At 35.9% G+C, this 22,796-nt stretch overlaps 1 pseudogene across 1 annotated transcript in view; it reads left to right on the plus strand.

Annotated features, from left to right (window-relative positions):
• Positions 1-20,015, plus strand: part of LOC143543675 (rust resistance kinase Lr10-like) — a 47,757-nt pseudogene extending 27,742 nt beyond the window's left edge. The window contains exons 2-5 of the transcript XR_013137120.1: positions 15,063-15,820; positions 16,039-16,086; positions 18,749-18,781; positions 18,874-20,015. The product of XR_013137120.1 is annotated as a rust resistance kinase Lr10-like (transcript). The remainder of the gene's footprint in view (positions 1-15,062; positions 15,821-16,038; positions 16,087-18,748; positions 18,782-18,873) is intronic.
• The last annotated feature ends 2,781 nt before the right edge of the window (positions 20,016-22,796 follow it).

Below are 22,796 nucleotides of genomic sequence, written 5' to 3' on the forward strand. Positions count from 1 at the left end.
GAAAAACTCACTACCACACCAATTCTGGTATTGCCTAACTTTTCGCAAGGTTTTGAACTTCATATTGATGCCTCGAAGGTTGGGATTGGGGGTTTATTAGTCAAGGGGATCGACCTATTTCTTATTTTAGCGAGAATTTAACGGGGGCAAAGTTGAGATATAGTACTTATGACCTGCAGTTTTATGAAGTGGTCCAAGCTGTAAAGAATTGGCGTCACTATTTGTTTCATAAAGAGCTTGTTTTATACACTGATCATGATTCTCTAAGACATATTCGCACGCAAGACAAGATATCTCATAAACACGGACGTTGGTTAGCATTTCTTGAAAAGTTTACTTTTGTGGTCAAACATAAAACTGGCGTTTCAAACCGAGTTGTTGATGCCTTGAGAAGGAGGGGAAATCAACTTGTTTCTGTGAGAGTCAATGTGCTGGGGTTGGATGTTGTTCGTGAGCAGTTAGCCACTGACCTATATTTTTCAGTTGTGTTGCAGGATGTGCAAGCGGGTCAGAAGTCAGACTTTCTTTTTCATGACGGGTTTTTGTTCACGGGAAACCAGCTATGTATTCCTAACTCTAGTCTTCGGTTGAAAATCATTCAGGAGTTACATGGGGAAGGTCTTGTTGGTCATGACCGTACTTTACATTTGGTGCAGTCTTCCTACTTTTGGCCTACTATGAGGAAAGAGGTAGATCTTTATGATAAAAGGTGTCGAATTTTCAAGTATCAAAGGGTGTGGCTACTAATTTGGGTCTTTATATGCCTTTGCCAGTCCCTTCACAGCTTTGGACTGACATTAGTATGGATTTTGTGTTAGGGTTACCTCGGACTCAGAGGGGTAACGATTCGATATTTGTTGTTGTTGATCGGTTCAAAAAATGGTGCACTTTATTCCTTGCAAGAAGACGACAGATGCAGTTAATGTGGCTCAGTTATTATTTCGGGATGTCTATCGTTTGCATGGTTTACCATCTTCTATTGTTTCTGATTGGGATACCAATTTCTTGAGTCATTTTCGGCGCAGCCTATGGAAAATGGTGAACTCTCATCTTATCTTTAGTAGTGCCTACCACCCTCAAACGGATGGGCAGACAGAGGTTGTTAATCTGTCACTTGGTAATCTGTTACGATATCTTGTGGGTGATCATGTGAAGTCTTGTGATCAAAAGTTATGCCAGGCGGAGTTTTCTCATAATCACGCTGTTAATTGAAGTATTGGGTTTAGCCCGTTTGAGGTGGTCTATTTTGCTAAGCCCCGGGGTCCTCTCGATTTGATGTCACTTCCTGTTCCGGGTTCTGTTCCCAAGAAGGTACAAGATTTTGTGATGGGGTTACATGAAGTTCATATAGCTGTGTAGGAAAACTTGGCCCACACTAAGTCAAAGTACAAACGAGCTGTAGACCAAAAGCGTAGGCAAGTTGATTTTGAAGTGGGTGACTTTGTGTGGGCTGTTTTGACTAAAGATCGTTTTCCAGTTGGGGAGTATAATAAATTGTCAGCCAAGAAAGTCTTAATGGAGATTGTGCATAAATAAATTCAAATGCTTACCGTCTGAAGTTACCAAGTCATATTCGTTGTTCGGATGTTTTCAATGTCAAACACTTGCTGCCGTTTCATGGGGATTCGTCTGATGATGAAGTCACTGCAGATTCGAGGTAAAATTTTTTCTATCCAGGAGGGAATGATGGAGGCCCAAGTATTGAAGAGTGTGCCATGTTATATTTGGAGGCCCATGATCATGCTTCCAAAGGTGACCCACGCAAACGGGCATAACTTAGTCCACGAAGCTCCGTTTCAAGCCCGCTACCAGTCAAATCAAATCTTGAGACGAGGATCACGATGTGGCTGTCCGAAGCCCAAAAACGCCTCCTAAATAAATTTATGGCCCTTTTTATGATTTTTGTCAGTTTCTATCTTTTTATTTTTGGGTTTGTGCTTGGCCCATGGTCTTTTTTGGGCCCATTTCGTATTAGAAAGTCTATTAATATGGTGTTGATGTATTATCCATGGACAGACTTGAATTTCAGATATAAATATTTTTATCTTCACTTTCCTTGACCGTTGGGTGGGAATTGGGAGTGTTTTTTTTGGTGAAGTTCATCACGGGTATTCACATAATCAACGTGGTAGTTCTTCTTTATCGTTTTACCGCTGCATCAAAGACGTATTAAAACTCTTGTTTCTCAAAATCATGTTTATCAGATGTTTTGTAACCCACACGATCGGACGAGTTATGTGAACCATCCGACGATCTAAGTAATTATGGAGGCCTACCTAATTATGAAAGTCCTAGCATGGATATCATAATGCGTGCAATTGTGTGTCGTAATATAGAATCGAAAATAGTTGAGATAACGGTACAAATTTAGAGATGATAAGTACATGGTGGATACGCCGCTGGTACATCCTATATATAAGTGTCCTTCTATAAGTACATCCTATATATAAGTGTCCTTATCGGATTTTCATTTGGAGCGTTGTTTTGACTATTCAAAGTTATGTGTTATGATAAATTAGAAAATTTATATATAAAATTTTCTTTTCCTAGAAATTTAATGGTTTGTTATAGTATTCTTTAAATTCGGGATGAAATTCCCTAAAGTAGGGGAGACTGTAACAACTCGGTTTTTCATTTATTTAATACCGGACCTGCTTTCGTGTTCGGATTATTTTTGTAGAGTTAATATCACGTTTATCAAGCTAATAATAATTTATCATTATTGGTAATTATATTTATTCAACTTGAGAAAATAACTTTCAATTAAGTGCATTTTTCACCCTAAACTAAGTTTAATCTCATTTTGTTTCCATCTCTTAAGCTCCGGGACCATTTTCAATTTCTGTTATTATTATTATATTATAATTATATCCAACCCCGTTTAACCAAACCCTTAAACCCACATTTCGAACCCGAATACCCGTTTAATGTCTTGCACCTTAATCTTCGTCCTAATTATGGAATTGATTATTTCAGATCGTTTATTGTTGGGTCAATATATATTTGGTTTGTACTTAATCTTTGTTTAATGTAATATGCGTTTTGGTGTGTGTATGTAAACCGAGATCAACTTGTGATCTCGGTGGGCTTGGGCTTATTGTTGGGCTTGGTTATGGTTTTCCCTATATGGGCTTGGGTTTGTGGGTTGTCCATTCGCAAGTATTGAAGTTGGACGAGTTTTGTGTAATAATTGGCTTAAGCATCTGACGTAATATACGTATGTTTTGAAGCTTTCTTTGGTGTGATTTGTGTTCTTGGTTATTTGTCTTGAATCTTGTCGTGTTATATTCCGTAATAACATTGAGATAGTTGATATTATATTGAAATATCCGTTCACGGGATTTACAATCGGTATCGGAGCCTTTTGAACCATTCAAGGCTCTAGTTTAATATCAAAAGATTCAAGATTTCGGTGTGTTTGGTGGTGTGGGTGATTTTTTCAGCGAGTTGTTAATCGGAGAAGAAGAAAAGGATTGTTTTGGTCAAAGATTATATTATCTTTGGAAAATATTTAAATCCCACTAATTTAGAGAATCAGTTGTTACCAAAATCAACTGATATTCTAGTTTTCGGCCACTTTAATTAGTTTTCGGGTTGATTTGAAGGTTTTCGGCAAATCTCTCTATGGGTTTGATTTATTCTGATCGTTTTCGGCCAAGACTCTGAATACTTGAACAAGAAATCATCGTTTTCGGCTTAAAACAAACATCCTCCGTCAAATCTTTGAGTTCTCAGTCAACATTTGTTCTCGGTTAACATTTATTCTCGGTTAACATTTGTTCTCGGTCAACGTGTATTCTCGGTCAATGGTCAACGTGGGTTCTCGGTCAATGCTGACTGTGCACGTTCTCGGCTAATCTTACACTTGGGCCTGATCAATTCTGGTTGGGCTTCGACTCTTGGACTTTAGGATAACTGGATTTTGAAAGTTAAGATGGACCTAATAACTAATGGTAATGGATCATCCAGTGTTTCACTTCATCAAGAACTGGACTCGATAATGGGAACTACTACTCGCGTACCCCGTCTGCTGTCTCATGAGGGGTTTAGTGAGTGGTAGTTCAGTTTTGAGAAATACGTTAAAATGAAAGATGCTAAAGTTTGGAGATACCTAGTTAGAGGTCCTCAAGTCATCACCTACCAACGTGAGAACTCTGAGGAAGTTGTTGTGAAGCCTGTTGAGTTGTATGATGATGATGATTTTGCTAAAATAGAAGAAGATGAAAAGGCACTTTCAACTTTGACTATGGCACTCTCACCTGAGATTGCATTGGGCTTTAGAGAACTGCAATCTACTAAGGCACTATGGGAAGCATTGATTGAAGTATATGAAGGGAATAAAGACATGAGGAGGAGGAGTCAAGATCTGTTGCGACAAAAATTTAACATGTTCAATCGCATTCTGGGAGAGTCGTTGGAAACTCAGCTTCATAGGTTCATAGCTCTTGTGACTGAGATGAGATCTGCAAGCATCAATTTAACAGCTGCTGAAACAAACAATAAGTTGGTGAACTCCTTGCCTCAAAGTTGGGATATGAACGTTGCCGTTATCAAGAAGAAGAAAGATCTCAACAGGCTGACACTGTCTGAGGTTATGGCTATCATCAATGCATGTGACATGGATGACAAACAATGTGCTATAAACCATGCAAACTCTTACAACGCAGCTGGTTACATTGTTGCCTCAAACAATGCACTTATCTCACAAGAAAACTTTTCAATGTTCAAAGCTACCCTAGGGCAACAGCAGTTTCAACCTCAAAATAACTTTTCGATGTTTAAATCCGCTCAGGGTTAATTCACCCAAGCCTCACCGCGACCAGCTCCAGTGTTCTTTGCTAAACCTGCTCAACCACTTACTGCTACCACTAAGCCTCCAACATCTAGTGCCTCGTCTAGTCAAAGCTCCAGTCAGATTCCTACCATCTCAAAGGAAACTCAAGAGAACATTGCCTTGATGGCAGGGTTTATGAATTGCTACAACACGTTTCTTGCTGGAGATCAGGTTCAACTAGTAGTAGCTGCCGAACTTGACCAAATTCATCCTGATGATGTAGAATAGATGGATATCTCCTGGAAAATCGCCATGGTAGTGTTTCGTGCTAATAAATTCACTAAGAGAACGGGCAGAAACAATTGGAATGTTCCAGGTGGGTTTTAATAAAGATACTCTGAGATTTTACAACTGTCACGAGCTAGGTCACTTTTCTCGTGAGTGCACCAATCCAGCTAAGGAAGGAAACATGGAAAGGGCGTTGGTTCCTGTGGGAAATGCAAGAGGAGAAGTTGGGAGTAGTTCGGGTGATGGTGAAAGGGGAATGGTAGCTCAACAGTTCTCCTAGAATGATCAAATGGCTGCTCTCAACATAAATAATCTGACTGCCAACTTTGCTCACATTGAAGATGCTGAAGATGAAAATGCTGCTGAGGAACAAGTTAAGGAACTTCAATTTGCTTTTATGGCTTTCACCTCCTCCAGCTCATCTGAGGTAAGTTCTCAACTATGTTCTCCAGCTTGTGTTAATAAAGTAGATCTCTACAAATCTCACAATAGTAATTTGCTTAGAGAAATGGAAACTGTGAAATCCGAAAACCATAAACTTAAGAAAAATGAAAAAGCTTTTCTAGATAAAATTGAGGCACAGATAAAGGGTTTTTCCAAACTCAAATCTGATTTCAGTTTAAAATGTCGTCACCATCTAGATGCCAAACAGAAGATAGTTGAATTAACTACTGAACTGTAAGCCTGTAAGTTAGAAGTTTCAAATCTAACAAATAAATTTAAAAGAGCTGAACTAGATTTTAGAAAATTTGACGTTTCCAGTAAAGTAGTCAATTCCATGATTGAAAATCAATTATGGTGGAAAGAAAATGAAGGAGAGGGTATAGGATACAGTAAAGTACCTCCACCATACAATGACAACTATACTGTCCTTCCTCTTACCAAAGAGCAGGAAGAAAAGGTAAATGACATGAAGTATGGTAAACCTACTAAAAATGAAAAAGTTGACTCAGTAAAGGCCACTGCGTCCACTTCAAAAGTGAACGATTCTAATGTGTTTGCCTCATGTGCAGAAGTAATCAATGAGGATTGGACTGATGAGGATGATGATTCATGTGGTTCAAATAATAAAGACATTAATTCTTATGCTCCTTTAAAATTACCTGTTTTGAATTATGTTATTCCAACTGTTTGTGTGGGCTCTGTTTTTAAGAGCAAAGATACTTGTGTTGTTGATTCCGTTGAAACTTTGAATCTTAATAAATACTCATTGCCTAAGTTTGTTAAAGAGGGATGCTCTAATAACAAACAGGGTGGTAAGTCAAATCATGTGTCAAGCAGTAAACATCAGATAAAGCAAACTGGTCCGCACAACCGGTCCAGACAGGGAGTTGACCATAATAAATTCTATATAAAATGTCAAATGCGTTTTAACCGTGGCACTCCCGGTCATATTGCTTGAAATTGTCCACATCGTCCATATGTTCCCTACTATGGATTCTATCGATATACCTCGTAATACCTATACGCGAAATTTCAGGTATAACCAGGATAGTCCCTTTGACGATTATTGGTACAGAAACAAATATGGTAGGTTTAGTCCTCATCAGACCAAGCCTAACATATTTCGTAGAGGTGGTAGAGACTGTTTCTATTTCAAAAACGAACACAACTTCTAAACCAAAACAAGTGAAAAAGACAAAATCACTTGTCTCTCCCACTTACATATCAGAGACCAAGTCAGCCATTCGTACAAATAATGCCAAATCTTACAATGGTAGACATGAATGGTTGCCTAAATCTCCGGTAAGAGAGACGTCGAATTCTATATTAGATGATCAAAAGGACATGTCATTGCAACCTGTGAAAACTTTAGATGAGTCAGGTTCACCCAGTGTAACTATGGACTGGGTAACCAAAGTCTAACTAATCTCGCACATTGTGCAGGAACAGCTATGGAGGAATATCATCATACCTTGGTATGTTGATAGTGGCTGTTCCAGGCACATGACAACGGTGGGTATGTTTCCTTTGCGGGAGGAGAAAAGGGGAAGATTACACCGAAGGGTGCTGTAAGTAACGGTGTTCTAAAATTTGAGAATGTTAACTTTGTTCCTGAGTTGAAGCATAATCTACTGAGCGTGTCACATATCTGTGATAAAGGTTTCTCAACTCATTTCACAAATAGAGAGTGTTTGATTTTAAAACCTAGTATCATTATACCAGAAGACTGGATTCTTGTTCGATCACAAAAAAAAGATAATTCTTACGTGATCGACATGAACAAACATGCTCCTGATGAAATAACTTGCTTGTTTTCAAAAGTTTCAGAACATAATGCCATGCTTTGGCATTGTCGTCTTGGTCATGCAAATGTGAAAAACTTAAACCATCTTGCTAAAAATGATTTGGTGCGTGGTTTACCAGTCAAATATTTTGTCACTATTGAAAAGTGTGTGGCTTGTGCCTAGGGTAAACATAATCTAAAATCTCATAAACCAAAATTGTTTAATACCATTTCAACAGTGTTTCAATTATTGCATACGGATCTGTTCGGTCCAGTTCATGTTTTGAGTCTTTCTTGTAGTTCTTATTGTCTCGTTATTACTGATGGCTACTCACGTTTTACTTGGGTGTTTTTCTTGTCAGATAAGAGTGAAACTGCAGAATTGATTAAGAGGTTCGTAGTGCTTATGGAGAATCAACTCAATTTAAAGCTGAAGGGAATTTGTTGCAACAATGGCACGGAATTCAAGAATGCTTCATTGAATTATTTTTATTCTAAGAAGGGGGTCCTTAGACAATACAGTTCTAAACGGAAACCGCAACAGAATGGTGTTGCTGAAAGGAGAAACATTACTCTTATTGAGGTGGCAAGGACCATGTTGTGTGATTCAAAACTTACGTTATTCTTCTGGGCAAAAGTTGTTAATACGGCGTGTTATGTTCAAAATCGGGTGCTAATCAACAAGTCTCAAATGAAAACTCCATATGAGATTGTCTATGGTCACAAACCCACATTTGCACATTTCAGAGCGTTTGGCTGTCCGTGTGCTCTACTAAAATTTTGAATCAACACCAAAATTTGGGGCCAAAGCTGATGATTGTTACTTTGTTGGTTATGCTGGTCGTACTGCCTACAGAATCTACAACAAGTCAACCAAGCAGATACTTGAATCATATGATGTACGTTGGTTGGAAGAAAACGAGACCGATGCACGTGTTGGTCCCGACTGACAGTTCATTACAATGAACTCTTCAAACCTTTCAATGTGTTTCCTGTCATCGACACGGATATTCTGGGTGCCGCTACCGTAGATACTGAGAAAGAAAACTTACATGTTGTGTCTCATTCTAGATGATGATCTTTCAAAATCACCCGATGCTTCTCCGCTTTTGTCTGTCAATCAACAAGAAGAGGTTACAGAAATTGTGCCCTCACCAACTTCATCAGAAAATACTCCAATAGTTGAGGGGGGGAATCCTATTCGTCAAATTTTCGGAAGCACTTTGTTTCTCGATGTTATTCTGAATGAATACGTTGCCAACACCACGTACTCACATAGAACGACAGCCTCTGGATGGAAGAATCCCCTCAATTGAGGTTGATGAAAAGCTATCAAACTTACCTTCTACAGGTGTTGTTCCCGAACAATCAATTCCATAAAGAATCCAGTGCAATCATCCAATTGAGAATGTCATATGTACTCTTGAAACATGCGTGTCCACCAGAAGTCAGACCGGACACATAAACAGCTGTTTGTTTCCTTGTTTTATCTCTCAGATTGAGCCAAAGTCGGTAGAAATGGATCTTCAGGAACCGAGCTGGATGGATGCTACGCATGAAGAATTAAATCAGTTTGATAAGCTAAAGGTATTGAGGTTGGTTGAGCTGCCGATGGGAAAGAAAGCATTGGATACGAGATGGGTTTTCCGAAACAAGCAAGACGACACGGGGGGTTATTGTTAAAAACAAGGCACTGCTAGTCGTTCGCTGTTTTCGTCAGGTTGAAGGGTTAGTTTATACTGAAGTTTATGCTCCCGTAGCTAGACTCGAAGCCATTTGGATTTTTCTGGCTTATGCGTCATTCATGGGTTTTTACAGTCTATCAAATGGATGTTAAAACCGCGTTTCTGTATGGTGAAGTTAAGGAGGAGATTTACGTGCACCAGCCACCGGGGTTTGTAGACTCAAAGAATCCCACTCATGTCTACAAGTTAGATAAAGCGTTGTATAGTCTTCATCAAGCTCCTCGGGCGTGGTATGCTACATTGATGGCTTATCTTCTGGGTCATGGTTATAAAAGAGGGACCATTGATCAAACTCTGTTCCTTAAAACCATTAGGAAAGATTTGATTCTGGTTCAAATTTATGTGGATGACATTATTTTTGGGTCTACTAGTGTTGGGTTGTGCTCTGAGTTTGAAGAAGTGATGAAGAAGAGGTTTGAAATGAGCTTGCTGGGGAAATGACAACGTTTCTAGGGTTGCAGGTTCGTCAAAGTTCAACAGGGATTTTGCTACATCAAGGAAAGTATGTTGAAGATATGCTTGCAAAATTTGAATTTCAAGACTCCAAGAGTACAACTACTGCTATGGCGGAAATACCTCTCTTGTCCTCTAATCCTGAAGGGGATCCCGTAGATCAAACGTACTATTGATCGATGATCGGGTCCCTGATTTATCTCACCGCCAGTCGCCCTGACATCATGTTCGCTGTCTGTCAATGCGCCCATTTCCAATCTAACCCTAAACTCTCTCATTTAATTGTTGTTTAATGTATTTTTAGATGTCTGAAGGGACAGCCGAAGTTAGGTCTTTGGTATCCCAAAAACTCAGACTTTGATCTATATGCCTTTCCCGATAGCAATTATGGTGGAGATGACATTGTCAGGAAATCCACGTCTGTCGGTTGTCAGTTCTTGGATGATCGTCTCGTCTCTTGGCAATGAAAGAAACAACAAACGGTATCCACATCCATGGTCGAGGCTGAATATGTTAATGTGTCAGCTTGTTGCTCACAGGTTATCTGGATGCAATATCAATTGCTGGATTACGGTTTGGAATTTCTTGACACCCCTATCTTTTGTGATAATGATGTTGCCATTGCAATTGTTAAAATTCCGATTCAGCACTCAAAAATCAAGCATTTCGATATCAAAATTCATTTTATTTGCGACTGTTACGACCGAAAATTGATTCATTTTGAGAAAGTTCACACTGATAATAATGTGGCGGACTTATTTACAAAACCGGTCGGAACAGGCTGATTTAATGTGCTTGTGGGTTTTCTTAAAAAGCTTCAATTCGTTTCAAGGATTGAGTCTTTTTTAGGATAAATTTGTACATATTTTCTAAATTTGCATATATTTAGGGGGAGAAAAATCAAAAGAGTCAAAAAGAGTGTGTGTGCGTTTTTTATTAAAAAAAATTATTCACTTTCGCTTAAAATTATGTCGGCTGCTCAAGTTTGAAGGACATATACTTATATGTGTTTGGTCCTATCATATACTAGTAGACTCACAGGATAACCATTCACCTAAAGACTGAAAGCATCCGGGGCGATTGTGATGCGTGGTGTTTTTGATTCTTTCGCTTAAAACTATGTCGGTTATTCTATGTTTTAGGGACACGTATTTACATATGTGTTTGGTCCTGTTAACTGCTTGTGGACATACGGGATAGCCATTCACCTGAGAACCAAGAGTGATCGGGGTGACTGAGTTTTTAAACTGCCTTCTGTAATTCTCTGAGAAGTGATATGATTATTCAATTAACAGCTTTTTAGAAGCTTCAAAAGATTTTCAAATGAAAATTGATCCAACCTTTGGAAAGTGATAGGACAATTTTTTTTGTGTGCCTAACGGGTGAAGTTACTAGGCTTAAAAGGCTATAGAACAGTCATTGATTTGCATGGTAGCTTTCCATGATGCGTAAAAGTTGAAGTGATATAAAGAAAATTTGCTAAACTTACTGTGGAGAGTCATTTTGAATAAATGTGCATGTCTCCATATACATCTCTCCGAATGATAGGCAGAAAAGTAATTACCCAGTCATACATGAGCCCGTTAGTGTCTTGATCACCAAAAAACTTTGTGGTTTTTATTTAAAAAAAATATTTGCTTTGAGTTCCTTGTGTGTATATGTATAGATAAATTAAAATCTTGTTTTCAAAAGGCTTAAAGGGTCAAACTAGAACTACAGGGGTGGGGCATTCAAGTAAGTCTTAAACACTCTGAATGAAAGGTCTGTAAGTCCGGACGGCTTGTAAGTCCAGCGTTCAACCTTAAAGCTTAAAATATTGTTTAAATATCTTCAAAATTTATTGATCAAGCACTAAGGGGTTGGAGTCAAACTGGGGTGATCTGGGGAAATCCAAATACGCTTTGAGAAGAGATATGAGGCATCACAAATTCATGAGTGATGTCCATCTAAGTTTTATGTCGAACTGAACCTAATTCATATCACTGATGCAATGAAAATCATGCTAAGTTCGTTATACATGCTATCAACCTATCTCTTTATGTCATAATAATGGCAAACATGAATCCTTGTGAAAGCACCATATTCAATATGATTTCATGTTCGGATCTTTTCATAAAGGCGGGGATTCTTATCAAAACTGAAATTTGATCCCAAATTTGCTAAATTACAAGAAGACCGGTGTTTCAGGTTATTTTTAAGTGTGTTAATAGTATATGTCAAAAGAAATATATTTTTGATATTCTTGTTGAGACATGAATGATAGACTACAAGTCTTCCGACACCCCAATGATAGTAAACCAAAAACTCCATGTGAAAGAAGAAACAGAATTGACTATAAAAGGGAAATACCAACGCCTAGTAGGAAAACTGATATATACCTCTCCCATACCCGTCCATAAATTGCATATGTAGTTGGGGTGGTCAGAAAGTTTATGCACCATCCACAAGTAACTCACATGGAAATAGTATGGAGGATTGTTAGATACCTCAAGGGAACAACATGTTATGTAGTTCTATTTCAACCTATCAGTCATCTGAAGATCTAACTATATACTAATGCAGGCTGGGCAGGACATGGAGATGATCGAAGATCAACATCAGGATACTTTACCTTATTTTGAGGAAACTTAGTTATATGGAGAAGCAAAAAAAAAACGAAGGTGGTAGCATTATCCAGTGCCGAAGCTGAATTTCGCGGTATTAAACGAGGCCTAGCGGAAGTACTATGGATACGAAAACTTTTGACCGAGATTGGGTTTCCTCAAATCGAAGCCAGTAGGATCATGTGTGATAAGAAAGCTGCAATAAAAATCTTGGGATCCTGTTCAACATGATCGTACAAAGATATAGAAGTTTATAGAAACTTCATCAAAGAAAAACATGAAATAGGAATTATAGAGTTGTCGTTCGTTCAATCAGAAGACCAGTTAGAAGATATATTAACAAAAGCCATCAATGGGAGAATCTTCAGCAATTGCCTTGTCAAGTTGAATATCGGAGATCCCGCTACTCAACTTGAGAGGGAGTGTTAGGAAAATAAAATATTTCATTAAGAAAAAAAAGAGGTTCAACAATATTTCATCATTTTCTAATTAAGAGATCATGCCAGCCTATAATTGATCATTGCGTCGTTAAAAATCTCCAGTCGTAAACACTAATTGTATTACCTTGTTCAGCTTAATAGTTTTTTGTGTCCTATTTTGTCTTCTATGCAAATATATCAAAGAATATGCAATATGTTTACCCTTCATCTACAACTCTTTATATTTAAATTGCAAACATTGTTCATTGTTTTTCATTGACCCATTAATATATATGAAGAATGCTCATGACCTGTTCACTATTTTTCACTACATTTTTGGGTTGAAAAAGTCATATATATGCAGAATGCTTGTGTAACCCCGTTAATACTCAAGAAAACATGGTGTGATCATAATTTTGTTTGTACGAGTTATGCTCGGCATGCTTAACTAGCGTGTTGACTCTTTATAATCAAAGCCCACATTTTAAGATATACTACATACAACCCAAATTTTATTGTTAAATACAAAATATATTTTTTTAAATTGTTGAGCTGGCTCAAGTCTTATACAAGTCAAGCTCGAGTACAATAGGCTGAAATGATTCAAGTCAGTTTGTAAATGAACCTAGTTGGCTTGACTCGGTTTGTAAATGAGTTGAGTTGAGCGTGAGACTAACTTGGCTTGGCTCAGTTTAGCTCGTTTACAACCCTGTAGAATCAAATTTAAAAGGTCTAACTGTTTAGATATGTAATTTTTCGATAAACTAACAAAGGTCAAACCTTTTGTTGACCTCACCAGGTCTGTCGAGCGAACTAGCTAATATTACAAGAGCCGAGCGTGTTTTACCTTCGGAAATCGAGACTTTATCAGCTCCGATTCCAAGAACCTTAACTCAACCAATTGCACCGTCAGTCACTCACTGCTCACGTATTTCGCTACTCTTGTATAATATTATTTGATTAATCATTATTCATTTGTTGATTAAGCTATCGGTTTCTTTACGCTAATGCAGTTTAGCGACGCTTTCACAGGTTGCAGATAAACAAAGTTCTTATCTTGCTTTCAACAACATGGAAGAATGCATGAAAACACAAGAAGGATCTTTGCATTTTAGAGAATCTTTTAGTTGATAGATTTTGTCGCTTCAGGTTCGGTTTTACATCTTTGAATTTTAAAAGTTAACATGAGGTCTGACTTTGTGATAACAGAAGACTTAAAGCCTCATGGTTTATATGAAGATACAAGCATCTTGGTCAGTTAGCTCCATTAGGAGGATCTTATGAGCGGGCCATGAGGAACAGGATCGATGACGACATTTTCAGATATCCAGGACTGTATACAAGTTCCTGAATACGTGTACAAGAAAGGGTATGTAGAGTCTTTTTTTACCGGAAAGTGTGTCTTGCTAGTAAAATTTAATATTATATATTTATAGAACTCGAATAACACTTTGTATTGAACATCTTTGATAAAAAGAAATTTAGTTTTATCTGTGCTTGCATCCATATATAAAAATTTGATCGATTTGCAACATAATAGTTTCACTGCATTGCGACAAAAATATGGTGGCAAGTCCGTCTGAAGCTAGCAGGCGTAAGTTGGTCGCAAAAAGTGATGGAAAATGAAGAATTGCGACAGCAGCAACGGTTGCAAAATTTGCGACTGTAGAAACGGTTGCAAAATATGCGACGGCAACACGGTAGCAGGGTCGAAATGTAATAATGGTCGCAAAATGGTCGCAGTAGAGCAATGGCGAGCATTTTTCCAACTACATTTTCAGTTGCAAAGCGGTCGCAACAAGGCAGATGCAACCGTTTTCCGACCAACAGCGGTTGCATATGCTAAGATTTCTAGTAGTGATACACAATGTTGTTATTCTCTTCATATTCTTCCAGGATGTTATATTGTCAATTTAATACTCCCTCCGTCCCATTATAAGTGTCCTAGTTTGATTTTTCAAGTCTTTCTTTTGCAACCTTGACCGTAAATATTTTTGTTCCTGTCATATAATAATTGATAAAAATTATATCAATGTAAAATACATTTAAAACCCAATCCATTCATATATTTTACATCAAGTATTATATAACACAAACAAAAATATTGCCGGTCAAAGTTAAATAAGAAAGGCTTGAAACTAGGACACTTATAATGGGACGGAGGGAGTAATATGGAATTTGATTTCTATGATTTATTTTTTTTCTTAAACTTTGGGTTTTAGGTAACTGATCAGACGTGTTAGATGGGGGAAACTGGTAACCACATGAACCTTTCAAAGCGTGTCCTATTGGCGTTAGAAAGGGGTTAAGGATGAATTAATGAGGACAGAAATCAATTAGTCAAAGTCAAAAATGTGTTAGTCAATGTAGAAAAAAATGTCCAAAGCGATGGAATTTCGATTATTTATGGCGTACGTAGAAAAAGGGTAAGTTGAGTTGTCAATGTGAAAATTATTAAATATTGTCTCCAAGGTTGAAACTATATATATATATATATATATATATATATATATATATATATATATATATAATAATGCAATATATTGTATGAAGAATGTAGAGTTAGAGTTATATATAATCCCTTCTGCTGGAATTTAAAATGATTCTTGTTTTCTTTTTTATGTCTGTTATTTTCTCCTATCTACTACCCCTTCACTCTGCTACAAACATAACTATGCCTATCTGCCCAGCAAGTTTCAGTTGTCCGGATTTGTCCCCTTTCAAGTATCCGTTTTACAATGTCGCGGACACACGATGTGGGTTGATCAAGGTCAGCTGTACTTTGAAAGGCGGGGAGATTCAATTTGGAGGACGCTGGTATGAGATATTTAGCAAGTTGGATATTGATCATAATTCTGGTCGTTTATTCATCTGGAACAAAAAACTTAATGAGCTTGCGAATAACAAATGCTGTGAAGCGCTTATGAATAATTTCACTTCTCCAAAGACAAGCCCTCTTTTGTATTCTATTTCACTAGTTGATCCCATTACTCTCTTCAAATGCACAGATAGTGTCACGTATTTTGAGCAGCATAACTACAATATCTACAACAGTTGCAAAGACTACAATTTCTACTATAACTACTTAAATAAAACAGTTCCAGGTAACCTCTCACATTCATGCCAAGTAGTGCAGCTACCTTTGCAAACCCCAAGTACTCCAGGATTTAATGAAACCCACATATTTTCTCTTCTCTATCCTGGCACCTCCATTTTTTTTAATCTATCGCATTCCTGTAGCAACTGCCAAAAACAAGGCCGCAATTGTGAAATTGTAAAAGGACTTGTTCAGTGTTTTGACATCAAATTGGGTAATTACAGCTTCTCTTTCCTCATTTTACCTTATTATCGGTACACCAGAATCACATGTCCTCCACTTCCATCTTCCTATAATATATACTTTTGTTGTTTGGTTGCTGCCATTGTATGCATACACCAGAACTGATGTCTAACTAACAATCTAGAAATTATTTGTCATCATATGTTATATATAACATATCACTTATCTTTGTTGATGCAGTTGATGCAGAAATCTCAGGCACAGGAGCGATACCAGAAAACACACACACAGAACCAGGTTAGAACATCTAAAGTGCATTTCTCATATCCGCGTCTCAATATCTGTACAAATCTGTTATTACACGTTCAAAGCTACAACACGGTCAGTGAGATGTAGTATGACATCAAATAATTTATTATCGTTTATCATTTAATTTGCATACCCATATCTTTTATAATTGTCCAAGTGCTACAAAGAATTTAAAAATTACGATTGTATTAAAAACATCATCATCATCATCATCATCATCATCATCATCATCGTCGTACTCAGTATATCCCACCAATAGCAAAGCTATAGTAGGGTCAATGAAGAGTTAATTACACAGATTTTCCCCAGGGTTACCTATATTGTATGTTTACCTAGATTGTGTCTTTCTCCTCAATTTTCTAAAATGGTAAGTATGATCCAAATAATTTACCACAAGTAACACCAGTGCTCCCTAGCATGGAAGACAACACTAATTTATAAAATATGACACTTTTACTATTTAAAAAAGAAGGAAATTGATTTGATTTGTATTGTAACAAAAAAACAAAAAAAAAGTGGTTAAAAAGATCCCTTTGAATCGGTTAAAGATAGAGTACATGTGGTTTACTAAAATGGCACCTTTTAATGCTTCATAAAGCATTTTTAATAGTTAAATTTAAGAGACAACTAAATGATTTGGATGTTAGCTCTTAATCAGTTAGACATCTTAACTTCTTAAACAACCTCTTAATCTTCTTCTCCCATGTGTCTTTTCCACCACCATAATCAACAACCAAACCAGCACACCCTGTCCAGCGAAAAAACACCACCTAGAGGATTGGCGTTTTTCCGACAACCCGTTTACATGAGTGCATCCGGCAACACCTTCTCTACAAATTTGAATCCTCGCCTCTAACCAAGACTTCATCAATTTCACCCGTTTTTGATTCCTCGAATTTAAGCAAATCCAGCTTTTCAGATTTATCTGATTACACTAGAATTGACAGGGCGATTGAAGCTGTTGATCCAAAACGCCAAATGCCGGCCACAATCTCTTGTTTCTCGGTTGTCTTCCCCAACCGGACTCCTTCATCAACAATGGAACAAACTACGTATTCAGACTTCACAGACCAAAACGAAATCAGATCTGGTAATATGGTGGTGAGTCGCCGAAAAATGGAGAGGAGAGGTTGAAATACTCGATGATTGTAAAAACTTTGGACACACAAAGTGGCAAAAACCATTTCTAAAACAAAATATGTGTTAAATCTATAGTTTATAAAGCGAAAATTTTGTTCTTAAGGTGATATTGGAATGTTTTCTTTTGAGCAAATTACCTAAATAGCCCTTTTGATGAGAGAGAAAAGACAATATAGCACGTGAGATTTCAAATTCCAAAAATAGCCCACCAAATCTAACGTCCTCGTGAGTTTTTGAGATTCCCCGTGAGCTTTCGTGGATGAATAAAAAACTGCCATGTGTTTTCCATTCCCACCTACCACGCTATTTTTCATCTCAAATCTGTCTAAAGCGTGATTTTTGTCATCAAATATAACATGAAGAAAACCAACTGTAACGTGATGTTTCAGGCTGTTTTCATCGGCAACGTGACTTTTCAAAATTATGTTTTTTAAAGTTATTTTGAAATTCATCTCCAAAGATGAATTTCAAATGAATTTTGTAAATTTCAAAAAACCTTAAACATCTTCATCTTCTTTATCATATTTATCACCTTCATCATCTTTCCGACCACCGGCACCATCACCATATGAATCTATCTAAAACCGCCAACCGCCACCACATCCACCACCACCACGGACAACACACACCCTACATATCACCTCATCCATCGCCGCCGCCACATGCCCTTTAAACATCTCATCCTCCATAACATCCACCCATACATCCACCACATCATCATACTTACTCAACATACCTTTTAACTCATCCACCATATATATCACTTCCTCATCCATCGTCCCCACCTGATCTCTCCAACCACCCACCATCCCCTCCGGCATCGGCAACCACTCATCGGAATTTACATCATAAACAACACCTTCTTTACCACCATTAATTATATAAAGCTTCTATTTTCATCCCACAGCATCAATGGCTTCACGGCTAAACTTCACATCTATCAAAGAACTCATTTTCTTCAAAACCCCATTTGATATTTCACTCTTTTCATCAAAAAGATTCGATTCCCAAAACACCCAAGTGTTGGTAACTGGGTTGAAGATTAATGGGTGTGAAAGATGATTAAGGTGATGAAGATGAAGATGAATATGAAGAAGAAGATGTAGAAGATTATGAATATGATTTTTTAAAGACGAAATTCAAATGAAATTCATCTTTGGAGATGAATTTAAAAAAAAACATAAAAACCATCTTTTTTGAAAACTCACGTTGGAGACGGAAACAGCTTGAAACATCACGTTAAAGTTGGTTTTTATCAGGTTAGATTTGATGTGAAAATTAACGTTTAAGAAGGATTTGGGATGAAAAATAGCGTCGTAGGTGGAAATGGAAAACACATGGCAGTTTTTTATTCGTCCACGAAAACTCACGGGGAATCTCAAAAACTCATGAGGACGTTAAATTTGGTGGGCTATTTTTGGAATTTGAAATTTCACGTGCTATATTGTCTTTTCTCTCTCATCAAAAGGGCTATTTAGGTAATTTCCTCTTTCTTTTTTTGTATTTGCAGGAAGAAAATTGCGTGGGAAGATTTATGCCTTGGGTAATTTATCGTAAACCTATTTTTTTTTGTGTTGTCAATCAACTATTTAACTTTGAAAACATACTTATTTATGAACTTACATCTTTTGACAGTTGTAGGTCTTGGCATAGGCATTATAACAATCTTAGTCGTCATAATCTTATGCTTAAGAAGGAAAATTGAAATGAGAAAAAATGTGAAGTACAATTTCAAAGTTGAAATGTTCCTAAGAATCATGAATTCCTAGCTTCAAAAAGGTATTCTTATCAACAAGTTAAGAAGATAACAAACTCGTTTAATGTCAAACTAGGGAAAGGTGGTTTTGGTACCGTTTACAAAGGAGTTCTAAAAAACCAAATTCCAGTAGCCGTGAAGGTTTTAAGTGAAATAAAAGGTGACGGGGAAGATTTCATTAATGAAGTTGCAAGTGTTGGTAGGACTTCCCATGTTAATACTGTAAATCTTTTGGGATTTTGTTTGGAAGGTCAACAAAGAGCATTAATCTATGAATTTATGCCTAATGGTTCCCTAGAGAGATTCATATATAGTCATGGTTCTTCAAGTAGTAGCCGACTTGGGTGGGAAAAGTTGCACCATATTGCAATTCGGATTGCTCGAGGTCTAGAATACTTGTATAGGGGTTGCAACACACGAATATTGCATTTTGACATAAATCCACATAATATCCTATTGGATAACGATTTTTGTCCTAAGATATCCGATTTTGGCATGGCAAAGTTGTTTCGTGAGAAAGAAAGCAAGATATCTGTGTCCCATATGAGAGGAACGCCTGGTTATATTGCTCCTGAACTATTTTCAAGGAATTTTGGAGAGGTTTCCCACAAATCAGATGTTTATAGTTATGGAATGATGATTTTAGAAATGGCTGGAGGTAGAACAAACATAAAGGTTGGAGCTGATCATACAAGCGAGGTATACTTTCCTCACTATATATATTAGAAAGTTGAATTGCATGAAGAACAACTTGGACTGAATGAGATTGTGAGCGATGAAGATAACAAGATTGCAAGGAAGATGATTATTGTGGGCTTATGGTGCATACAAACGAACCCCTTGAGTCGACCGACAATCACAAAAGTGTTGGAAATGTTAGAAGGGGAGTTAGCATCACTGGAAGTCCCTCCAAAACCTTATTTATCTTCTCCGCCAAGGCTTATAGGTTCTCCATCTATAGACTCGTTACAGTCGTATTGTTCTTCTAAATGACACTTTGTAATATTTTATCATTTAGGTATTGTTAATGTTAACTACTACTGTATAAACTAATAATCGAATGTATAACTGTTTATGCATCATTGATTGTGTGATTAACAAAGAGCTAGAATAACACATTATGAAAAAGGGGTAAAGTTAAAATATAAAGTACAATAAAAATGAGAAAAGTGAGAAAGAATCTAATCCATTGATTTTTTATTTGGATGGTGGTAATTAATTTAAGAATAAAAATTGAATAAAAATAAATGAGAATGGCATAAAGGTAATAACTCACTTATGATGACTTTCTCTCTCCACATGCAAGACACATGTCAATTCCTCCATCATTTTGAAACGTCTATAACTTTTTCATACGACATTTTTTTCAGAAATTTTTTTATCATAATAACAAGCGTTTTTTTATCTTTAATTTGAATATCATATTGCTATATAAAAATAAAAGTTAGTGGGTTTTTTTATATTGTGTTTTTTGGTTGTCCATTGTGTTTTTTAATTGAGTTTTTTTATGTATTGTGTTATACATTTTGGTCATTGTGTTTTCAATTGATACTCATATTAAAGATAAAAATTAAAACAATGATTACATCATTATGTCTTTTTGTACGTCATTGTATCTTTATGTTCAACATTTGTCTTTTTACTTATCATTGTATATTATTCATTGTGCTCAACGTTCACTTAAGTTAATAAAAATAGTATTATGTTCATTGTGTATTACGTTCAAGTCATTGTGTAATATGTAGATTCCATTGTGTTTTACGTTTCAGGTTATTGTGTTATATGTATTTACCATTATGTCTTACGTTTCAGGCCATTGTGTTATATATATATGTATATATATATATATATATTCATTATTGTGTTTTACGTTTCAGGTTATTGTGTAATATGTATTCATCATTGTGTTTTATGTATTAGATAATTTTTTGGTATTTTTCATTATATTTAAATATTATTACACAACGGTGTTATTAGTATTTAAAAAAAACACAATGATCAGTAGAAAGACACAATGGTTAAAAAAACAAATTGACAAATAGAAGACACAGTGACGTAATTTTTTTTATTCTTATATAATAAAATCATACTCATATTAAAGATAAAAAAATGTTTGTTATTACGGTGAAATTTATTTATTTTAAATATCATATGAAAAAGTTATATACATTTAAAAATGATTGGGGAATTAACATGTTACTTACATGTGAAGAGAGAAAATGTGTCATATTATTTTTATACATTTTTTTCTTTTACCACTACTTGACATATGTCAGTTAATTATGGTTTCTCACACTTCTCATTTTTGTTGGCATTTGTAGGATAACTAGACCCTATGAAAAGATGTGAATGGTCATATGCATAGGACGAGTTTAAATGGCATTTTCTGAAAAAACAAAAAATGTGATTATTCGTGGAAAGGTTTAATATGGGCCAAAATAGGTAGTGTTGAGCCAGGTTGATTGCAAATAGGTAAATGTGATGCGATTGCAAATAGGCTTATCAGTTAATGGTTCTCTGCCCCAAGGTTGATTCGTTTCATCAATTCTACTAAACATTCAAGCTGACCCGCCAATTTAAATACAAGTTTTTTCAATTGTGCATGCCTCTAATGCAGCTTTGTTCAGCATAAATGTTGCACTAAAAGATTTAATGCAACTTTTTTCTTTTAAAGTTACAAATTTTCATTGAAATTTGCAACTTTTGTTAAAAAGACTTTATTGATAAAACTTTTATTGAAATTTGGTAAAAAGTTTTTACATTTTATAGAAATTTGTAAGCTGCTACAAGTTTGTAAACGCGATAAATATATGGCAAGTAATAACTTCAAACTTGTTTTTATAGAAATGTTTAAAAGGAAAACTAAATAAGTAATGCAAGAAACTCGCTCGATTCCGATTGGAAAATGCTAACAAAAATGCATGCTCGATTTTCACTTGATTCCATTTTGGCTCGGTTTGTAAATCAGCCACTAAGATCAGTTCAATTTATAAGCAATCCAAGAACGTGCAACTCCTTGCTCGGTTTGACTCAACACGTGAACGACCCCATATTTACCATGTGCAGTGGCAGATGCATGGCATAGCATAAAAATATTTGCGTTAGTAGGATTCCCTTTCCCACTTACGAAACCAACCATAACCTTTTAGGATCTTTCATTTTATTTAAACTAACCACCTTTAATCTACATTTATAAAAAAAAATTTAACGTATGAATACCAAAAACAATTTTAAGTTATTACTTACTTAACATCTATTTTATCGTGTTTAATAAATGTTTAAATAGGAAAAAGTTAAGCTATAAATGAATACAAAAATGAGCAGTATGATAATGATTTATGATTTTAAAAAACCACTTCAAAAATATTCAAGAAAAATAAAATAAAAAAATCATAACTCAAAATGTAAATAAAAAACTAAAAAAGCAAGAAAAAAAACATAAAATGTTTCCCACATCATTCTTGCTTAAGAAAAACAGGAAAAAAAAACAAAAAAGACACAATGACGAAATAAATAAAAAACACAATGGTATATTAAAAAAATACAATAAATCGCAAAATATAACGCAATGATGAGTAATATAACACAATATCAGGAAAAAAGGAACAATGTCAATGAAAAAAGACACAATCAATGACGAAATAAACAAAAAATAAAATGATAAATAAAAAGACATCGCGATCTTTTTTTTCTCAAAATTGTGTCATTGTTATTAGAACGAGGAAGACGGAAGAAACATTTTTTTTTACTTTTTTCATTTTTATTTAAATTTTAAGTTATGCTTTTTTATTATTTTTTTGAT

Source organism: Bidens hawaiensis, unplaced genomic scaffold (genome assembly GCF_021521415.1).
Source record: "Bidens hawaiensis isolate Kalapana, Puna unplaced genomic scaffold, B.hawaiensis_p1.1 tig00013245_1, whole genome shotgun sequence".
Taxonomy (NCBI): Eukaryota; Viridiplantae; Streptophyta; class Magnoliopsida; order Asterales; family Asteraceae; genus Bidens; species Bidens hawaiensis.